Source organism: Panthera uncia (genome assembly GCF_023721935.1).
Source record: "Panthera uncia isolate 11264 chromosome C1 unlocalized genomic scaffold, Puncia_PCG_1.0 HiC_scaffold_3, whole genome shotgun sequence".
Lineage (NCBI taxonomy): Eukaryota > Metazoa > Chordata > Mammalia > Carnivora > Felidae > Panthera > Panthera uncia.
The window spans coordinates 65,920,466-65,928,241 of record NW_026057584.1 but is presented as its reverse complement, the minus strand read 5'-3'; positions in this window follow the sequence as shown (position 1 = coordinate 65,928,241).

The following is a 7,776-nucleotide window of genomic DNA, read 5'->3' as shown; positions in this document are numbered from 1 at the left end:
TTTCAGACTTACTGACCAAATATGGAACTGGTTAGTCTGCAATGTAACAGGCTCTCCAGGTAGGGTTGCCAGACAAAATACAGGACTTGCAGTCAAATTTGAATTTTACATAAAATGTACTTTTAGTATATGTATGAGCCATGCAATATTTGGGACATACTTATACTAAAAAATAATTTGTTATTTATCTTGAAATTTAAATTTAACTGTGTGATATGTATTTATTTTTTTATTGAAGTGTAGTTAGCACATCGCATCCTGCATTTTTTTATTTTTATTTTTTTAAAATTTTTTTGAGAGAGAAAGAGCTTGAGAGAGGGAGGAGCAGAGAGAGAGGGAAGAGAAAGAGAAGATCCCAAGTAGGCCCTTCACTGTCAGTGCAGAGCCTGAGTTGGTGCTCAAACCCATGAACCATGGGCTGAAGTCAAGAGTCGGATGCTTACAACAGATGTTGGCGAGGATGCGGAGAAAGAGGATCTCTTTTGCACTGCTGGTGGGAATGCAAGCTGGTGCAGCCACTCTGGAAAATAGTATGGAGGTTCCTCAAAACATTAAAAATAGAACTGTTCTACAACCCAGCAATTGCACTACTAGGTATTTTCCCAAGGGATACAGGTGTGCTGTTTCGAAGGGGCACATGCACCCCAATGTTTATAGCAGCACTATCAACAATAGCCAAAGTATGGAAAGAGTCCAAATGTCCATCGACAGATGAATGGATAAAGAAGATGTGATATACATATATACAATGGAGTATTACTTGGAAATCAAAAAGAATGAAATCTTGCCATCTGCAACTATGTGGATGGAACTAGAGGGTATTAATGCTAAGCAAAATTAGTCAGAGAGAGACAAATATCACACGACTTCACTCATGAGGACTTTAAGAGACAAAACAGATGAACATAAGGGAAGGGAAGCAAAAATAATATAAAAACAGGGAGGGGGACAAAACAGAAGAGACTCATAAATATGGAGAACAGACAGAGGGTTACTGGAGGGGTTGTGGAGGGGGGATGGCCTCAATGGGTAAGGGGCATTAAGGCATCTACTCCTGAAATCAATGTAGCAATATATGCTAACTTGGATGTAAATTTAAAAAAATGAACTAAAAAATAAACAAAAAAGAGTCAGATGCTTAATGAGCTACCCAAGCACCCCACCTCCTGCATTTTTAAGTGTGAAATGTGGCAAACCTATCCCAGGGATTCTCATGCTTACTAAATTCGAGAAACTCTGGTGTAAGAGATTTGGCAAAAATGTCAAATTCAACGTCATGAATTCCCTCACAAGGGGGAAAAAAAAGGAAAACAACAAGCTACAGAAATAACCTACATACCTCATGTGTCCCCAAAACAAATATGCAGAAGAGCAAGGGTGCAGTTTTCTCTTTTCAGAATAGGTTAGCTTTTGTTCCAGCAGCCACAACAGCAAAAGTAAACAAGCCAGTGGCCAGAGAAGAATCCATGTCCTTATTTCTCTCTTACTAGTTGTGTATAACTTTGGCTTGGGCTTTAGCCAAGGTGCCTTTCTTTTTTTTCCTTCCTTCCTTCCCTCCTTCCTTCTTTTCTTCCTTCCTTCCTCTCTCTCTCTCTTTTTTTTTTTTTTTGTTTTCACTTTTATCACAGAACTTTCTTAAATTATACATGAGCAATGAGAGAAGTACAATGAACCCTCACATACCTATCACCCAGCTTCTACAGTTATTCACTTTTGCCCATCTTTTTCATTTATAACCTACTGGTTTTGCTAGCCTTCCTTTGGGGTCATAGTATTTTTAAAGGCCTTGCTTTTTTTTTTTTTTTTAAGATTTTATTTAAATTCTAGTTAGTTAATATACATATAATATTAGTGTCAGGTGTACAATTTAGTGTATAACACATACAATACCCGGTGCTCATCACAACAACTGCACACCTTAATCCCCATCATCTGTTTTACCCATCCCCCTACCCTCCTCCCCTCTGGTAACCATCAGCATGTTCCCTAGAGTTAAGAATCTGTTTCTTGGTTTGCCTCTCTCTCTTTTCCCCCTATGATTTTGTTTCTTAAATCCCGCATATGAGTGAACACATATGGTATTTGCCTTTCTCTGACTAATTTCTTTCTTTCTTTCTTTCTTTCTTTCTTTCTTTCTTTCTCTATTCCTCTCTCTTTCTTCTCTTTCTATCTCTCTCTCTCTTCCTCTTTCTTTCTTTCTTTCTTCTCTTTCTTTCCCTCTCTCTTCCTCTCTCTCTTTCTCTCTCTCGCTCTCTTCCTCTCTTTCTTTCTTTCCTCTCTTTCTTTCTCTCTCTCTCTCTTTTCTTTCTTTCTTTCTTTCTTTCTTTCAAGCAGAATTTTTTCTTTTTGGTCTAACATCCCTAAGCTGGTCAACCTCTACTCACCTTCCATTTGGCACTTCCTGTTTTCCTCTCCCAGAAAGCATGTTGGGTGTGTCTTCCTCTGTCTGCTCCAACTTCCCGAATATCAGAATACTTTGCCACAGAGCCATGCTTCTCCTAATATGCAGCTTGGTCTCCTGCAATTTCGGTCCTTTGCTGAGGACTTCCTAACTCGCAACCCTTCGCTTTTATGTATAATATAGTAATGAATTGTTTCTATGGTTTGTGTGCATTTACAGAGTCCTTAAAATAAACATTATCTTAGTTGATTTTCACAATAACTCCATAACCTAACCAGTTAAAGCACTGAGGTTCAGAAAGTTTAAAAGATGGTGGGACTTTAGTCTAAGGTGTTTTAGTCCTACACGGATCTTTTTCACTCAGCTGTTGCTTCCTCTCAGGTTATTACACTTATGTTGATCATCTGTCATTTAGGAATAGTAATTAAAACACAGCTTGGCGGGGGGGCGTGGTTGGCTCAGTCAGTTAAGCATCTGGCTCTTGATCTCAGCTCAGGTCATGATCTCATGGTTCATGAGTTCTAGCCTGGAGTAGGACTCTGTGCTGACAGTGTGGAGCCTGCTTGGGATTCTCTCTCCCTCTCTCTGCCCTGCCCCTGCTTGCACAAACATGAACTCTCTCAAAATAAACTTAAACACATACACACACACACACACACACACACACACAGAGCTGTGTGACCGTAGGCAAGTTTTTTTTGTTTTGTTTTGTTTTGTTTTGTTTTGGGTTTTTTCGGTTTGTTGTTTTGTTCTGTTTTTAACCTTCATAAGCTTCTATTTCCTCATTTGTAAACTTAGGTTAACAGCAGTACCTACATCCTGAGATAGTGGATTTAATGAGACAATCCAGGTCTCAGTGACTTGCACGATGTGAGCACTTAGGAAATTTAAGCCATTATTAGAACTATCCTATAGGCTACCTAATCTTCAGGCCCAGCTCTTCTCAGTGCTGTCTTTCTGTAAATAAAGACAAAAACTGGGAAATCTAGACCAAAACTAGCAAAATAAGAAGTATGCATGGCTGCACAAGGAGGTAATGGTGATCTATGCTAATTTTTCGCTTAGCAAACACTTCCTCTTTCATATCATCCCCCCTCCCTGAATTCCTACAATTTTATTTCTCTGTACAGTAAAATATAGTGCTCCTAGACTAGACTCAATAGTCTGGAGAATAACTGACTGACATAGTAGGGTCTTTAGTCAAAAGCAGGAACTAGAGTGTGGTACCAATTATTTGCATCTTGTCTAAACTCTGCATTTATACTAACCTCTTTCACTTTTCCTTTTCCAAGTGCCAGCTGTTTGGAACAACAATATTACCACTATGTTCATCTTCTTTTCCCATAGTCTTTATATGATAATATAAAAGACAATATAATATGATGAGATGATACGATATGATACATTATGATAATATAAAAGACCATTAGGGTCTTTATATGATGATAGGCAGTGTGATAGCATGATATCCCCATAGGATGAGATAGAGTGCCCCATGCATGGATGACCTCAATGCACTCTTTTGCGTTACATCTATTAAGGATATTTTCTTCAGAAAATACTAGGGGCAATGGCTCTGTGGGTAATGGGAAACAAATGGGTTTTCACAAAGCAAATGAATGTCAAACTACTGAATAAAGAAAGAGACCAGTAAGTCTCAGGTTAGGGTCACTATGCGGAACCAGAGAAGATGTAAGCAGAATTCTTTTTCTATGGCTGGGTCAGCACTTGCCATCACTATTGCCTTTCTTCTTAGACACAGCATACCACTATCCCAAAGAAAAACTAAATATATGTTTGGGACACAGCAGATCAGACTCCTCCAAAAATTTCTTTGAAAGGAATGTGATATTTGATCCTTTTTAAAAAGCCTAAAAGTGATCATCAGTGGAAAGAAAATGGAATTTTAGAGGACTTTGTTATGTTTAGTTTTGGTTTAGAGTTTGTGGGCTTGAGTCCTTTTTTTTTTGGAACTATACTTTTGGAAAGGTGGAATAGGGTAGACATTTTAATTGTTTTTATTGCTAGAAACTCTAAATGTCTTAATCAAATTTAGACTAATACTGTGTAGGGATTGCTTGCCTTTTGCTATTGAGATAGGTATCATAATACCTTTACTCTTTCTGGAAAATGTTGATTTGTTTTTCCTCTAAGATGTGAGATGCGGAACTGTTGCTCCTTTATATCTAACAGGTTGGGTTATGCTCAGGTGTTCCACATGGGTCCTCCCATGAAAACTGCATCAGAAACCTTCAATGACTCAAATACTCTGTCCTTGAATGCTATGAGGAAGTAGAATATACCTGGGCATATACTTGACCTTTCTCTGCCTACTGAGATTCTAAAACTTGGCTGAGGTCCATTTTAGTTGCTATCTTATTCAACTAACAGTCCAGTCCCGCAAATATTGAGTGAGCAAGTATCATGTGCAAGATATTCATTCAATAAATACTTTCAACTTCAACTATGTATCATGAATGAGAGATCCACCTATAAGGAAAAAGAAGCAAAAGAGATGAAGAAGAAAAGGAAGAGAATGAGGAGAAACTATCTCTGCTGTCAAGGAACTTCAAAGCTTCCTGGGGAGAAGACATAAACATAATGGCATTACAATGCATGTGTTGCCTCAATGGACTGAGAGTGAGAGGGGGTAGATCCCTGAAGAAATAACAGGGTGTTAGTAGAAAAAGGGGAAATGGATGCTGGGTAGACAAAACTACTGCTGAAAAGGACAGACTTGAGTCGTGTCTTAGGAAAGATAGGACTTTTATTTGGGTTGAAGTATAGGCAGTGGAAATACAGATTATGGAGCTAATCATAATATTAAACCTGTCTTTGCCAACAAGCTGTATGATCTTGAACAAGTTATTTTGCCTCTCTGAGCCTTGTTGCTGAAATAGGAATCATGATGCCCAGCCCTAAGTGTTAATGTAAACATTGGCTTAAGCCCCTAGTCCTTCTCACCCAATGTCTGGTGCCAATATTTAGCTATTAGACTGATAGGTGCCTATCAGTGCCTCAGTTTCTACATCTGAAAACGGAAATGATAATAAAAGCACACCTACATCCCATGGTTGTGAGTTTTAATAAGTTAATTATGTAGTTTGAAGAGTGTCAACCTATACTAAGCCTATAATCATTTGGTATTATTACCAAGTGTCTGATGCAATACAAGCCATTAAATTAATATAGAGCCTGGATAGCAGATGCCCACTTAAGTTTGTTTGTTTGTTTGTTTGTTTGTTTTAATCAAATATAGTGCTAAACACTGTGAGATATCTACACGTGTATTTTCAGAGAGGATAATGAAAGAAATAATATCCTAGTTGTAAGTAATATTCACAATAACCATAATAAAGGCAGTGTGTGATAAATGTTGCAAAAAAGAACAGGTATGTTCTATTGATTGTACAGAAGAACAAGAGGTCAGGAAAAGAAAGAAAAACTATAATTGAGAGCTTAGGGGAAGGAGCCGGTATATCTTCCTGGGTGGAAGGAAAAATAATGATCCTCGAGTCAGCAATGCTAGGATAAGTAGGCTGTTGCTGGTTGGACTAATGTAAGGAAGACATTCCTGGCAAAACCAAGTGTGTTCAAAGGCAGAGAAGCATGAGTGAGCTTTGAGTGTTGCAGAGAAAGGCAAATCATTCAAGGCAGATGGGTCATGAGATGTGAACTTGGGGCCATCACATGACTGATGGAGACACAAAAATAAAGAAGCCATGTAAGAAGTCTTTTTGCATGATGCATACTTTGAATAATGTTTCCTGTTTTTCATATGCTTTTCTCCCTTGCCTTCCTCCTGTCCTTCCTCTATTCTTTCTTCCTTCAAAATATATTTATTGATAGCTGTAATGTGTTAGAGAAATGTGTCTTTCCTTATGACATAGCTTTGTGAAATAAAGATGTTTCAAAGTTACAGTGAGACCCCAAACAGGAGTCTTTCATTCTTTCCTGAAACACATTGTTGGTGCAGTTGTCTTCTCTGACTGCCATGTCCCTGGAAGGCTTGGACAGAACAGAGTTCGTTTTACAGCCCAGTGGGCTTGGTAAAGAGTAGGCAGGTACTGCAAATCCGCCCTGCAGTATTGACTTGAATTGCTTTGAGACCTCAAATGCTCTAAAAGGTATCCTCTTCACAACTTGGTGACAAATTCTGTCAGGAACTGAAAGTTGGGTGTGTTTTAAGGGAGTATAAACTCATGGAGATACTTTCTCTCTGCTTTAATAGCATCCACATGGCTGATTTTTTGAGGTACTGATCGTTCAAAAATGAGTGTTTTATTGACTTTAAATCAATGCCCATCACTGTTTCTGTTTTATACAGTGAATTCTTTGTGTTTTCATTGTGAAATTATTCAAGTGAAAAGACAATTTTTTTTCAAATCTACTAAGCAGGAAGATTTTTATTTCTTCTTTATTTTATTATTTTATTTTTTCAGAGAGAGTGTGAGCATGAGTGGGGGAGGGGAAGAGGGAGAGAGAATTTTTTTCCCAATGTTTATTTATTTTTGAGAAAGAGACAGAGCATGAGCGGGGGAGGGGCAGAAGGGGAGACAGACTCTGAAGCAGGCTCCAGGCTCTGAGCTGTCAGCACATACGCTTAACCGACTGAACCACCCAGCTGCCCCAGAATTGTCCCGATCTTTAAGCAGGACAATAACTAAGTTAAACATTGTTAAGAAAAAAAAAATCAGCAGTAAATTTGAAGATCTATTAAATGGTTCTATTAAATGGTTCATGAATCAGGCAGCAGCCCATGTAGCAAGGTGAACAGTGCTCCAAAGAGCTGCACAAAATGTAAGGTTTTATAGGAAGGAGGGTGGGGCAAGAAAGGTATTGGCAAAAGAAAAGGATTGTTTCAGACAAGGTCACCTTCCCTTAGGGGTAACAGCAGAGGGTCTTATCAATTGGTTTATCTCATCTTCCTGTGGGGCATAGAGAGGGTCCATGTGGCAGACTCATTTGCATTGATCAGAAAATCAGGTTAAAATACATTTGGGTGAGGGGGTTGGGGGAGCTGAATCCTCAGATTAGGTATTAAGCCCTGGTTTGGTGACTTGGCCTAAATCATTTGGCCATTTGGCCTGTGATTTTCTTTTTAACAGTAATGATATCTATTCCCCTCCGCACCGCCCTACCCCTGGGGAATATATTTAGGGGCAGTGTTGTAAGTGTAATCAAAAGGCCAACCATGGATCTTAAATAGGACAGAAATACCCTTTAAACAGAGGCAGTAACTGCTTTCATAAACTTGGTGAAGATCAGTGATAAAAACACTATTATATGTGCATAATGGAAGTCAAAATCTCACTGCTTCATTAACAAATTGGAAAAGAAACTGCCTACTTCTCAGGAACCTTGGAAATACAACT